The sequence below is a fragment of the Eptesicus fuscus genome, chromosome 1, assembly GCF_027574615.1.
Source record: "Eptesicus fuscus isolate TK198812 chromosome 1, DD_ASM_mEF_20220401, whole genome shotgun sequence".
Classification (NCBI taxonomy): domain Eukaryota; kingdom Metazoa; phylum Chordata; class Mammalia; order Chiroptera; family Vespertilionidae; genus Eptesicus; species Eptesicus fuscus.
In genome coordinates this window covers 102,483,633-102,499,254 of record NC_072473.1, presented here as the reverse complement: position 1 = coordinate 102,499,254, position 15,622 = coordinate 102,483,633, and positions in this window count along the sequence as shown.

The window sequence follows — 15,622 nt, the reverse complement described above, 5'->3', positions numbered from 1 at the left end:
ACTGCTTTTCTCTTGCTGCTTTGTCTTTTGCCCTTGGCATTTTAATTATGATGTGTCTTGGTGTGGACCTCTTTGGGTTCCTCTTCTTTGGGACTCTCTACGCTTCCTAGACTTGTAAGTCTATTTCTTTCACCAAGTAGTGGAAGTTTTCTGTCATTATTTCTTCAAATGGGTTTTCAATATCTTGCTCTCTCATCTCCTTCTGGCACCCCCATAATGTGAATGTTGGTAAGCTTAAAGTTGTCCCAGAGGCTCCTTACACTATCTTTATATTTTGGGGTTCTTCTTTTCTTTTTACTCCTTTGTTTGGGTGTTTTTTGCTTCCTCATATTCCAAATCGTTGATTTGATTCTCAGAATCTTCTACTCAACTATTGAATCCCTGTAAATTATTCTTTATTTCAGTTAGTATATGCTTGATTTCTGACTTGTCCTTTTTTCATGTCTTTGACATTCTAATTAAGATCCTTAAAAGTTTCACTAAATCCCTTGAAGCTCTTATGAAGATCCTTGAGCAACCTTATAACCATAGTTTTGAACTCTGTATCCAATAGTTTGCTTACTTCCATTTCTTTCATTTATGACATGTTTCTTTGTCTCTGCATTTTGGGTGCTCTCTGTTTTTGTTTCTATGTATTAGGTAGAGCTGCTATGTCTCCTGGAATTGGTAGAGTGGCCTTGTATAGTAGATGTTCTGTAGGGCCCTGTGGCTCAGCCTCCCCAGTCACCCGAGCTGGGCACTCTAGGCACACCCCTGTGTGGGCTGTGTGCACAGTCTTGTAGTTGAGCCTTGATTGCTATTGGTGTCACTGGGAGGAATTGACCTCCAGACCAACTGGCTCTGAGCACCAACTGTGACTTCAGTGGAAGAGCTGCTGTGCAAGAGACACCCCTGTGGAGCATAACTTGCTTCAGTGGGGCTTTGGTGCTTACTGAGTCTGCCTCTTGATTAGGCAGCTTGAGGATGTGTAGCGTTTTAATCTGCTATGGTCTGAAGCTGTCTATTGGGTGCACTAGCTCTAGGGCCCCAGGGAGGTGCAAAGTTAGCCACTGCCTGCCCAGCAGAAGCTACAGAGGGATCTTTAGACAGCTGCTATTTACTTTTTGTATTGGGCTTGGAAGTGCCCAGACAAGGCCCAGCTGTGAAGCAAGGCAGGCTGGTGCTAGTGCCAGATCTTGGGCCTTTTATTGATAGGTTTGGGGCATGCTGTCACCAGCTGCAGCTTGTTTGAGAAATTTTAGGAAAGCCTGAAGCCTGAGCCAGGACAGGCCATTTGTCTGGAAAAGCTGTTGCAAACAGCTTGCATGGGGCTGCAAATTGGGGGGTTGGGTCTCAGGGAATCCCCAGGGCAGAGCAAACAGTGTGCTATAGGATGATGGAAACTCAGATATGGCTGCCAGTCAACCCTGCGACAGAGGTGGTGACAGAGGTGGTCCCAACACAGGAACAATGACCCCTTTGAGCACCCCGGTCTGAGAGAAAGCCACCCCTGGGTTATTGCCCCAATGTCAGACAATCCAATTCCTCCTGTTATGTGTCTGGGTCCCCCAAAGCTGCCTGGTGCTGGGAGTCCAAGGAAGTTTGTGCGCTAACCCTTTAAATGGAACAGATGGGTCACCAGCAGCCTCCGTGTCACTCAGCCACAGACCCCGCTGGTTTTTACAGCCTGAAGTTGTGGGCACTTCTCTTCCCAGCACTGGAATCCTGGACTGGGGGTCTGTTGTGGGGTTGGGACCCCTTGTTCCTCAGGGGCAGCCTCCACAGAAATGATCTCCCTTCCAATAAAAAAAATAGCACATGTGGTTGTCAGATCAGCCCATTTTGTGCCTCCCCCCCCCCCCCCCCCGCACCAGTCTCAACGTGATTTCTTCTTTACTTCTTTAGTTGTAGGGCTTCCATTCAACCAGCTTTCAGGCAGTTCTGGATGATGGTTGTTCTTTATTTTAGTTGTAATTTTGATGTGGTTGTAAAAGGCTGCAAGTACTGGCATTTACCTACACTGCCATCTTGGTTTCCCTCTCTTAGAAATGATCCTAAGTAGCCAAGATTTCCAATTGACTTTTATTCTAGCAATAATGTGGCACCACTAAAGAGTTTCTGGCAAGAGAGTGACATGATAAGACCTGAATTTTAGAAAAGCCACTCTGGCTGTTGTATAGGGAATAGATTGAAGGGGCACAGGTGGAAGAAGCAGTAAGATAATGAGGAGCTTGTTACAGTGGTCCAGATGATAGAAGATAGTTGCTTGAAGCAGAGTGGTGGTGGTGAAGATGGAGAAAAATTAAAAAAAATTTGAGAAATATTTTGATAGTGGGTGGAACTAGATGGTGGATAGGCCATGGGGCATGAGGGAAAGAGAGGTAGCAAGGATGATTCATTCATTCAACAAAAGAAAAAGTGTTCAGTGCCTATTGTGTTACCTGAAGCTTTGCACTAGGCACTGAGCATTGAAACAGACATAGTTTCTGCCTTCAAGGAGTTTGAAATCTAGTGGGAAACATGTAAATAAACAATCACTAGGGAGTGTGGGTGTATAATATCATTCAGGCTGTAATGTCTCAAGGTACAGTGCCATATGAGCACACAAAAGGTATACATATTCAGAGTTGGGATTCCTGTAGGAGATGAACCTTGAACTGAGGTGGAATTTTAAGTTTGTTGTTTAATGAGAGTAGGAATTCTTTGAATCCAAAAACCAAGGAAAGAACATTGCATTGCAGGCTGATAAATCAATATTTATAAAACATGGTTGAGGGAACTTCATTTCTATATGGCCAAAATAAATAATATGGGGAGGGGATAGCTGTAAATAAGCTGGAGTGGTAAGCAGGGTATCTCTTATAAAAGGTTTCTATGCTAATGGCATAAAAAAGAGTTTATTCCTCATCTTTAAAATGAATAGAGAAGAGAGGAAAGAACATGGCCTACAAGGTTATCAGTCTTTGAAATCATCCTTTGGGGCCACTGAAACAGAACAAAATTAAATAGTTTTTGGAAAATAAAGCTCATTTTACACTGAAACTCGAAATAATGCTGCTCCCCAAGTACCTTTTAACAGTATAAAAATCAGAAAATGTTCTTTTTACACAATGTTATATATCAATTATATCTCAGTAAAGCTAGGGAAAAAACCTAAAATAGGAAAATGCTTTTTATTTCTTTTTTTTAAATAAAATATATTTTATTGATTTTTTACAGAGAGGAAGAGAGAGGGATAGAGAGTTAGAAACATCGATGAGAGAGAAACATCGGTCAGCTGCCTCTTGCACACCCCCTACTGGGGATGTGCCTGCAACCAAGGTACATGCCCTTGACCGGAATCGAACCTGGGACCCTTGAGTCCGCAGGCCGACGCTCTATCCACTGAGCCAAACCGGTTTCGGCTTTTTATTCCTTTTATGAGTAAAATGATCTTAATTTGAGGATGCTTATAAAGTGAAAGAATGTACCTGTCAACTCTTTTTAAAATCAGGTTCTTTTTTCTAGCGATGGACAGTTGATAAACAATATCTTAAAGCCAATATTTCAGAAATAGCTTTCAAATTAATTTGAATATTAACTTCATATTCACAACAGATACAGAAACATTGCTCCTCTTTTTGCTTTAACATAGACATCTGATTTTTAGGCTCACATGAATGGCACGTTAGAATTCATTTCACTCAAATTCTGTGGTAGAATTTTGATTAAAATTATACATAATATATGTACTTTAAAATCCCATTTCTTGCTTCAGACATTATTGATTTATTGTTGCCAGACTAGGGTGAGGCCCAATGAGGCATTTGCCTCTGGCACATAATATAAGTGGTGCCCAAACACTCAATAATCAGATAAATAATATTTTATGCAATATATAAATATCAAAATTAATGAAGAAATATCCATGATGTACAAAATGTCAAACATTTTAAATAAAGACAGACTCTGACCCTGCACTTACACTCGCCCCCAAGTTTGCATCTTTGGCCTTCAGGCCCATCTGTATCCTTGCCCACTTTAAAAAACAGTAGATCAGTGGCCAAGGATTCATCTCATGCTCCTAAATAGGGCTATGTTTTCCCCAAGACTCCTAGAAATCTGTTTAGGTCATCTGCCCCAGAATTCAGCTCCTGGGATACTGTTTGATGATTCCCACCTTTTATCTGATTACCTTTCTCCCAAAGTTTGGCCAGCATGGTGGCCAGTGGTATCAGAAATACCCAAGCTCTCATGTAGAAGGTTGGAATCCTTGGCCCTTTACCAAGTGAGACTGAGGTACCTCTCTGGGGTTTTCTCCTCATGGCTTTCTACTGCCCTCCTCTGGGCCTCAATTGCCAGTGCAATTCTACAGCAGACCTTCAATTCCTTTTACCAATAGATTTTTTTAATTAAAAAAAAAATAATGTATGCACCTTATAAAAATTTCAAATTGTGTATAAAATTTCAAATTGTATCCAAGCTTTCCTTTATGCCTTCGATCTTATCATCCCTTGAAAATTGCTCTAAATTTTTCTTGCCCATGGCCTGCCATGATGCCTGAAATTTTCATCTTTATTTTTAATTGCATTTTAAAACTGCATAAGGGATATATTAATCTATTCTCATTATGCAGAATAAAAAATACAGCCTGACTGGCATGACTCAGTGGTTGAACATCGACCTATGAACCAGAAGGTCATGGTTTGATTCTCGGTCAGGGCACATGCCTGGGTTGCTGGCTTGATCCCCAGTGGGGACTTGCAGGAGGCAGCCAATCAATAATTCTCTCTCATAATTAATGTTTTTATCTCTCCCTCACTCTCCCTTCCTCTCTTAAATAAATAAAAATATATTAAAAAATAAAAATACAAAAATATACAGAATAAAAAGTTTTAAAGTCCTTTCTTTTACTACATCACTCTTTTCCCATTCTAGAAATGACTCAAAAGTTTCATGTGCATCTTTCAGATCTTTTCCTACATATTTACTGACATTTCATACACATGATTCACACACTCAATATAAATGGGATCATTCTATAAGTGTTTTATCAGGGTTTTCAAAATTATGCAACTATGTATACACTCATGTTCCTAGCAGCATTATTTACAATAGCCAAATGGTGGAAACAATCCAAATGTTATCAAAAGATTAATAAAAAACAAAATGTGGTATAGTCATACAATGAAATATTATTCACCCTTAAAAAATGGATTAAATTCTGAGACATGCTCCAGCATGTTTTGCTGAGAAATAAGCCAGTCACAGGTCACATACTGTATATTCTACTTCTATGAGCTATCTAGAGTAGTTAAATTCATAGACTCAGAAAGTGAAATGATGGATACCAAGGGCTGGGCAGAGGGTAGAATGCAAAGTTATTGTTTAACGGGTACAGAGTGTCAGTTTAGGATGATAAAAATGTTCCATAGATGGCTGATGGTGATAGTTGCACAAGATTGTGAATTTATTTAATGCCACTGAATTGTATATTCAAAAAGAGTTAAAATGGTACATTTTTATGTATATTTTACCACAATAAAAATAAAAAAAATGCATCATTAATACCTAAATGATTTCCTTTTAAAAAAAGTTAAAGCCCAGATTAAAAAAAGAAACTGAAAAAATGTCTAAAGTAAACATTTACATTGCAAAGCATGTCTGACCCCACTGACCACTTTCTCTCCTCAGCCCCATTCTGTTCTCCCAATGTAATGGATTTAAAATAGTCTGGTGTGTGTTCTTTGAGTCTTTTCTGTGCATTTACATACATTACAAAGCATAGGTCTGGAGCTAGACTGGGTTAAAAGCCTGGTTCCACCATTTACCAGCTTGGTGACCCTTGGTCAAGTTGTTTCTGTATTTTAGATTTCTCATATGAAAAGGGGAATAACAATAGAAACTTCTGAATGGGGGCTACAATGAGGATTAAATTAAATAATGCATGTCTGCTGCAACCTTTTGCAGCAAGGATTCAGAATCTGGAGAAGGGGCCACACACAAATGGATATACTAGACAAGAAATATAAATTTAGAAGGCATGGGGGAAAGCCAGGTGGAGGCCTCACCCTCTAGTGGAGTGGCTCCCCGAATCTCTGGACCCATAGCTTTATGTTTACTGGAATGCACATTTGCCCTTTAGCAAAGCAAACAAGCATATCAAAGGTAAAGTTTGGTAAACAGTAAAAGATTATCAGGTTAGGAGATTGCCTTCAACCACCATTGTCTCCACAGAACAATCGGTGCATAGCTTTTAGCCCTTGCTAAAGCCCCAAGGTCCATCAGCTTTCTGACAGACCTCTTGCATTTATTTTGCTAACTCAGTGATGGCGAACCTATGACATGCGTGTCAGCACTGACATGCGTAGCCATTTCTGATGACACGCGGCCACTGAGGCGGCCGCATGCCGAGGATGAAACATTTGCTGCTCCTGAGGATGAAACATTTGGGAAATAATGTTTTTTCCTCAAAGTGAACACTACCCGAGTTATGCTCAGTTTTTTGGCAAAGTTTGACACACCAAGCTCAAAAGGTTGCCCATCACTGTGCTAACTACTTGTTGGTCTTTGCCTCCAGCACATGTCACAGTACCTAGCACATAATAAGTGGTCAAGAAATGTTAGCTATTACTATTAGATATAGTGTCCATCTTTAGAGTCAGCAAACTAGGCCAGGAGACATTAAATACCTGTAACATTAAAAGCAGAAACCAGGGACTGGAAGGAATTTGAGGATAGGGGCCAGGAAGGGCAGCAGAAGAGCTCAAGAAAGGAAAGTGAGCAGCTCCAATCAAATCTAGTATCCCTCTTTATAGAAGAAAAAGTAGAGGTGATTCAAGGAAACATAGATCAATACATAGTAATAAAGGAGACTTTAACACACTACTCTCAGTACGAGTGATAGAAGACAACAAAATCAACAGAGTTTATTATATATATAACTTTGTGCTCATTTTTTTCCTCATGAGCATAAGTTGTTCTATCTGCTTGGAATAGGAAATCCATTATTTTAGAAAACCACTTCTCCTTACCTCAAACTGGTCTCAATAAGGGCTAGCAATCATAGACTCTCTGCCTTTTGGCACAAGGGTGGGCATGGGGCTCAAGCTAGACCAGTAATAATTTTCTATCTGTGGCCATAGTGATTGGTTTATAGCTAGCCATATGACTCAATGTAGGCCAATTGTAGGTCCTCACCATGTTTTTTTCAAATAATTTGGGTCAAGACGTTCCTTTACCAGAGTTGCCATGGCACCTGTTGGCAGGAGTAAGCTAATTTGAAAGAATAAAACCAACATAAAGAGAAACATGGTTTTTTTTTTTTTTTCAAAGAAGATGGCGACCGGCAGGTAGGTAGGGAGGGTGAGTGTGTGATCGAGTGAAGGAGTGACAGAGGTGTGTGTGGACCTGTGTGTGTGTGTGTGTGTGTGTGTGTGTGTGTGAGTGAAATAGGGACAGTTAGACCCTGCAGTTCTTCCAGGGGGCATCCAATCCAGGCAGTCTTGGTTGGCAAAACCCCGCGGCCACTGAAAACACTCCAGGGAGGACACCAGTGGCACAGAGACCCTGCCATCTTTAAGAAAGGAACTGCTAGAGACTAGAATCCTAACCTTACCACCACCTAGTCTGGTCTCAAACCTGGTCACTACAGCCACTCTGGTAGAAGACCTGCCACCCCAGCTGCAGATGCACGAACCCTGAGGCCTCCATCTCCAAAAGTGCGCCACTGAAAGCAGTAAGTACAACCTCCCCCTCCCCAGCGCCGGAACCCAGGACTCGCTGCGTCCCCAGCCCATAGGCACCCGGGCACTCCACTACCCAGGCAGTACTTGGGAACCACTGAGAGCCCCTGAGGGGGTGATTCTGCACAGTCAAGGGTGCGGGGCCCTACAGTAGAATCTCTGAACTGCCTCTTCCTAAATAACTGCCCAGGGACACCCCTGCAGTGCAACTTCAGTGCCAGGGTGCCTCAGAGCTTTGCACCGGCGGGCGCGCCACCAGTTCTTGCACACTCCAGAGCGGGCAAACTCACGGCCACAGCAAGGGAAGGCGCCCTGAGCCCATATATTCACAGGGTCCTCTGGGGAGCTGCTTGAGCCCCTGCTGGGTGCGATTCTGTACAGCCAAGGATGCGCTGCCCCACAGCAGAAACTCTGAACTCCTTTCTCCTGAATAACTTCCCACATACACCCTAGCTGTTTAACTTCAGTGCCAGAGTCCCTCAAAGTGCGTCAGAGCTGTGCACCTGCAAACACACCTCCACAGAAGGGAATTTACAACAGGCAGGCACCCTGAGCTTATCTACACACAGGGTGCTAGTGGGAGCCACTGGGAGCTCTCCCAACAGACGGTTCCTGGGTGCCACTGTGAGTTCCCACTGGACACGCGCGATTTCAACTAAGGGTGCAAGACAGCAAAACCTGGGACACTCCACTCCATAGCTGCTGACTTTTAGACACCACAGTTGTGTCTCTCAAGCTTCCAGGCCTACATCAAGAGAACCCAAGTAGCTCAAGTAGGGAGCTACAGTAGATTACCAAGCCCAGGAGAACTGAGAGATTACACCAGTAGCACCATCCCCAAAAGAACCTGGGTAGCAAAGCAAGCGGATCTACAATGAAAACATTATAGGAAAACATGGGGAGAAAAAAAGGAAATTCCCAAAGGGAGGAAATAGAGGAATCACCAGAAAGGGAGTTAAATGAACTTGAGGCTAACAGCTTAACAGAGAAAGAATTCAGAGTATTCGTTATAAGGATGTTTAAATGGATGGATGACAAATACACACAACTCAATGAGAACTATAAGGAGCTGAATGAAAATGTCACCAACATGAAAAGAAACCAAGAGGAGATGAAGAACGACATAGCTGCAATAAAGAACACAATGGAAGGCTTAAAGAGTAGAGTAGAAGAGGCTGAGGACCGCATCAGCGAATTAGAAGAGAAGGTAGGAAAAAACACACAAACTCAGCAGCAACTGGAAAGAAGACTTAAAAAGCAAGAGGAGAGCCTAAGGGAGCTTTGGGACAACACAAAACGAAGCAACCTTCGAATAATAGGGATAAAAGAAGGAGAGGAAGAGAAGCAAGGAGTAGAAAACCTGTTAGAAGAAATAATGACAGAAAACTTCCCTGATATTGGCAAGAAAAAAACTATCCAAGTCCAAGAAGTACACAGAGTCCCAAACAAGTTGAACCCCAAAAGACCGACACCAAGACACATCATAATTAAATTGACGAACACCAACGACAAAGCAAGAATCTTAAAGGCTGCCAGAGAGAAACAGAAACTTACCTACAAGGGATTTCCTATTAGAATATCAACTGATTTCTCAACAGAAACACACCAGGCCAGAAGGGAATGGAATGAAATATACAAAGTGATGCAAAACAAGGGACTGAATCCAAGAATACTATACCCAGCAAGGCTATCATTCAAAATTGAAGGTGGCATCAGAAGCTTCACAGACAAGAAAGGGCTAAGAGAGTTCATCACTACCAAACCAGCAATGCAAGAAATGCTAAAGGGGCTGCTGTAAAAAGAAGAAAGAGAAAGGCAAGAAGAAACACAAACGCTAAGGAAAAATATGTCAACAAACAGGTACTTATCAATAATAACAGTAAATGTAAATGGATTAAATGCACCAATCAAAAGACATCGAGTGGCTGAATGGATAAGAAAACATGACCCATATATTTGCTGTCTACAAGAGACCCACCTTAGAGCAAAAGACTCACACAGACTGAGAATGATGGGATGGAAAAACATTTTTCAGGCAAATGGAAATGAGAAAAAAGCTGGGGATGCGATACTTATATCAGATAAAATAGACCTCAAAGTAAAGGCTTTAATAAGAGATAAGGAAGGCCACTACATAATACTAAAGGGAGCAATCCAGCAAGAAGATATAACTCTGGTAAAAGTTTATGCACCCAATGCAGAAGCGCCCAAATACATAAAAAAATCTGCTGGAAGATATCAAGGGAGAGATCGACATCAATACAATCATAGTAGGGGACTTTAATACACCACTGACATCAATGGATAAATACTCTGGACAAAAAAATCAGCAAAGAAACAGCAATTCTAAATGACACACTAGATCAGATGGACCTAATTGACATCTTCAGAGTATTTCACCCCAAAGCCATGGAATATACATTCTTCTCAAGTGCACATGGGACATTCTCAAAAATAGACCATATATTGGGTAACAAGCAAAGTCTCCCCAAATTCAAAAAGATTGAAATCATATCAAGCATTTTCTCAGACCACAATGGCATACTATTAGAAATAAACTACAATAAAAACATTCTAAAAAATTCAACACTTGGAAACTGAATAGCATGCTACTAAACAATGATTGGGTTATCAATAAGATCAAAGAAGAAATTAAAAACATCCTGGAGACTAATGACAATAAAAACACAACATTACAAATCCTATGGGACACAATGAAAGCAGTCCTGAGAGGGAAATGTATAGCTCTACAGGCCTACATCAAAAAACAAGAAAAAATGGTAATAGATCATCTATCTCAACAACTCAAAGAATTAGAAAGGGAGCAACAAGAAAAGCTCACAGTGAGCAGAAGAAAGGAAATAATAAAGATCAGAGCAGAAATGAATGACATAGAGACCAAAAAAACAATACACCAGATCAACAAAACCAAGAGCTGGTTCTTTGAAGGGATAAACAAGATTGATGAACCTCTAGCCAGGCTCACCAAGAAGCAAAGAAAGAGGACCCAAATAAACAAAATAAGAAATGAAAGAGGTGAAATAACAACAGACCCCACAGAAATACAAAGGATTGTCACAAAATACTATGAACAACTCTATTCCAACAAACTGGACAACCTAGAGGAAATCGACATATTCCTAGAAAAATACAACCTTCCAAAACTCAATCAGGAAGAATCTAAACAGCTCAACATGCCAGTAACTATGGAAGAAATTGAAGCAGTCATCAAAAAGCTTCTGGCAAACAAAAGCCCGGGGCCAGACAGCTTCACAGGGGAGTTTTATAAAACATTCAAGGAATAGCTAAAACCTATCCTCCTCAGACTATTTCAGAAAATTCAAAAAGAAGGAGCACTTCCAAGCTCCTTCTATGAAGCCAGCATCACCCTAATACCAAAACCAGATAAAGATAACACAATAAAGGAGAATTACAGGCCAATATCCCTCATGAACATAGATGCCAAAATCCTCAACAAAATTCTAGCAAATCGAATCCAGCAATACATCAGAAAGATCATACACCACAACCAAGTAGGATTTATCCCTGGGATGCAAGGATGGTACAATATTCGCAAATCAATAAACGTGATACATCACATAAAAAAATTGAGAGATAAAAACCATATAGCCATATCAATTGATGCAGAAAAAGCATTTGACAAAATCCAACACCCTTTCTTGATAAAAACTCTCAGCAAGCTGGGAATAGAAGGATCATACCTCAACATAATAAAAGCCATATATGACAAACCCACAGCCAACATCATACTCAATGGGCAAAAACTAAAACCATTTCCCCTAAGAACAGGAACAAGACAGGGATGCCCACTCTCACCACTCCTGTTCAACATAGTGTTGGAAATACTAGCCATTGCAATCAGACAAGAAGAAGAAATAAAAGGCATCCAAATTGGAAAAGAAGAAGTAAAACTGTCCTTATTTGCAGATGACATGATACTGTACATAGAAAACCCTAAAGACTCCATCAAAAAATTACTAGACTTAATAAATGAATTCGGCAGAGTAGCAGGATACAAAATAAATGCTAAGAAATCTATGGCATTTCTATACACCAATAATGAACTTACAGAAAGAGAGACTAAAAAAGCAATCCCATTTACCATCACGCCAAAAAAATTAAGATATCTAGGAATAAACTTAACTAAGGTGGTAAAAGACCTATACGTGGAAAACTACACAACACTGAAAAAAGAGATAGAGGAAGACATAAACAGATGGAAGAACATGCCATGTTCATGGATTGGTAGAATCAACATCATCAAAATGTCCATACTACCCAAAGCAATCTATAGTTTCAATGCACTTCCCATTAAAATACCAACGGCATACTTTACAGACCTAGAACGAATTTTCCAAAAATTCATCTGGAATAAAAAAAGACCCCGAATAGCTACAGAAATCCTGAGAAAGAAGAACAAAGTAGGCGGGATCTCCATACCAGATTTCAAGCTGTATTACAAAGCCACTATTCTCAAAACTGCCTGGTATTGGCACAAGAACAGACATATAGATCAATGGAATAGAATAGAGAACCTAGAAATCGATCCAAATCACTATGCTCAATTAATATTTGACAAAGGAGGCATGAACATACCATGGAGTCAAGACAGTCTCTTCAACAAATGGTGTTGGGAAAATTGGACAGATACATGCAAAAAAATGAAACTAGACCACCAACTTACACCATACACAAAAATAAACTCAAAATGGATCAAGGACTTAAACATCAGACAGGAAACTATAAAAATACTAGAGGAATCTACAGGCAGAAAAATCTCTGACATATGCCAAAAGAACATCTTCGCTGATACTGCTCCTAGGGCAATGAAAGCTAAAGAGAAAAAAAACAAATGGGACTACATCAAAATAAAAAGCTTTTGCACAGCAAAGGAAACCATCAATAAAACAACAAGAAAGCCCACTACATGGGAGAACATATTTGCCAATGATATCAACGATAAGGGTTTAATCTCCAACATTTACAGGGAACTCATGCAGCTTAACAAAAAGAAGATAAACAACCCAATCAAAAAATGGGCAACTGATCTAAATAGGCACTTTTCAAAAGAAGACAGAAGGAAGGCCAAGAGACATATGAAAACATACTCTAAATCACTAATCATCCTAGAGATGCAAATCAAAACAACAATGCGGTACCATCTCACACCTGTCAGAATGGCTATCATCAACAAATCAACAAATGACAAGTGCTGGCAAGGATGTGGAGAAAAAGGAACCCTCGTGCACTGCTGGTGGGAATGCAGACTGGTGCAGCCACTGTGGAGAACAGTGTGGAGTTTCCTTAAAAAACGAAAAATAGAACTCCCATTTGACCCAGTGATCCCACTTCTAGGAACGTATCCTAGAAGTGGGATCAATCAATCAGAAAGGATATATGCACCCCTATGTTCATAGCAGAACAATTCACCATAGCTAAGATTTGGAAACAGCCTAAGTGCCCATCAGCAGATGAGTGGATTAAAAAACTGTGGTACATCTACACAATGGAATACTATGCTGCGGTAAAAAAGAAGGAGCTCTTACCATTTGCAACAATATGGATGGAGATGGAGAACATTATGCTTAGTGAAATAAGCCAGGCAGAGAATGATAAATATCACATGATCTCACTCATTTGTGGAATATAATGAACAACATAAACTGATGGGGGGAAAAATAGATCCAGAAACAGAGAAACATCAATCAGAACGTCAAACCTCAGGGAAGAAATTGTGAGGTAACCAGAAAACCAAGAATGCCTGAGAACACCTTTCTAGCCACGCTAGCAATCATCAGATGTACGGTGATTTTACGTGGGACAAGAGGGTAAGTATTTTGGTCTTATGCTCCTGACCCTTCATGGGTAAGTCCCCTTACGTGGGCTGATCCCCTGACTAATGTAGTTACCAATAATACCAAACACCCTGGACATCCAGGAGGTCCATGGGTGGGGCAAGAAAGTATAAATACACAGGGGGCTCCACCCAGCTTCCCTTTTGTATGACACAAAATCAAAACAATGCCTCTTTGTGTGTACAATTAAAGAGAGGTTTCTGGCTTGTGTGGACACCAAAGAAAGGGTGTCACTACTATCACTACGTGCCCCCTGTAGAGGTGCAGAAAATGTAACTAAGACCTTGTCTATATAAAAAGAAATGGATAGCCTGTTTGAAAGGGAATTCCCATGGACTAGAACAAAGAATATCCTTACATGATATTATTCTACACTATCATTAAAATTTTTTCCCAGATTTGGATCACCCCCAGTACTTATAATAGTTCCTCGCACCCTTGGGGATAAAAAAAAAAGTCATCTGTTTGGTGCTTGGAGACAAACTTAACACATCTCTTGATACTTTAGAATTACTACAGCATAATATACAATTATCCCAAGCAAACGTACAAACTAATTCTTTGAATGTCTGGCAGCAATTTAAAAAGGACATGTAAGGATTTAATCCTTTTCATTGTGTAGAGGGCCTCCTGGGAGGGCACCTGAGCATTCTATATTGGTCGCTCTAACCCTTTAGGCCAAGAGAGACCCTCTTTTCACAATTCAATTGCTCACAGCTGTTGCATGAGCTCTCTGTTCATGTTGAGGTTGAAGTCTCGTGATGACTGGTGCCATGGATCTGTCTCTCACCCAGTGGGGCGAACTGAGCCCTCCCTGGAGAAGAAGCCCGGGTTCCAAAAGATATGTGATCAGTGCTGGGGCCCCGCCAGCAGGCGAGGGGATCCCAAGGCAGGTGCTGGGCAGGGAGGCCACGGGGGCATAGGCTACCAAGGAGACAAAACTGAACCTCATGTCACCCTGCTTGGCCCCGGAGGATGGGTGGTTAGCCAGAGACGGGTAAGATTCCTCAAGGAAGGAACAACCTAAGACAGGCACAGTCGCAGAGGGGCCATCAGGAGAGAATTTGGGGATCAACAGAGGTGGGGCACAGACCCTCACCCCCCCAACATTGCAGGGGCCTGAACCCTAGCCCCTTCTGAGGGAGGTCTCCTGCCCCCATGGCTGCTTCGTGCTTCCCATGCCCAGCTCAGATCAGGACCCAGGTGACTGACAGAGACTTGGCCGACAGCAGCTGCCCTCTCACTCCAACAAGAATTGTTTGAGTTGTCTTGTACCCATGGTGTGGGGAAGTGGGTTTACGATATCTAAATCCAGCCTACCACCAGGAATACTCAGGACCTACTCAAGAAGACAAATAATCCCTTCCACCAATATTTACAGGGTAAAACAAGATTATTGTTAGAGTAATAAATTTGACAGTAAAATAGTAGTCAAGTTTTCAGGCAAATTTAAATTGGCTAGTTGAAACAAGCGAATATTCTAGAAAAATTAATTGTACTGGACAAAAAGGTGTTCCTAAAGTGTTAACTAAAATTTTTATTGGTACTTCATCTCATGATAAAATTGTGCACCAAGTAATTAACCTAAAACAGTAATATTATAGTGCAAAAAATTAAAATTTAAAAGCCATCAAGACTACATTATAACATTTTCAAAAGCCTCCTAACATTTAAATCAAAAAAGGAGGGGATAGTAGAGGAATATCATGTAAGGAAAAATATCCTGTAAGTAAATTACATCTAGAAAATTAATACCTTAGAAAATTAATTGTAAGGCTAAAAGCAAGACACCCATGAAAAACACACAAGATGACAAAACAAGCCAGAGGAAAATCATTTGGGCAAAAAATGAAAAAGGATTCCCATTCAAATTTATAGAAAATATTTCTTTATTAACTTTTGGTCGAGAATATGTTTGTATATTTTCAGAAAACAACTCCAAGACCATGTGGATTCCAGCAACAGAGAGGAATCGACAGGACTACTCCAGCCATGAAGACAGAAGAGAAGCAATCCAGAGATGGAAGACGCTGACGTGGCCTT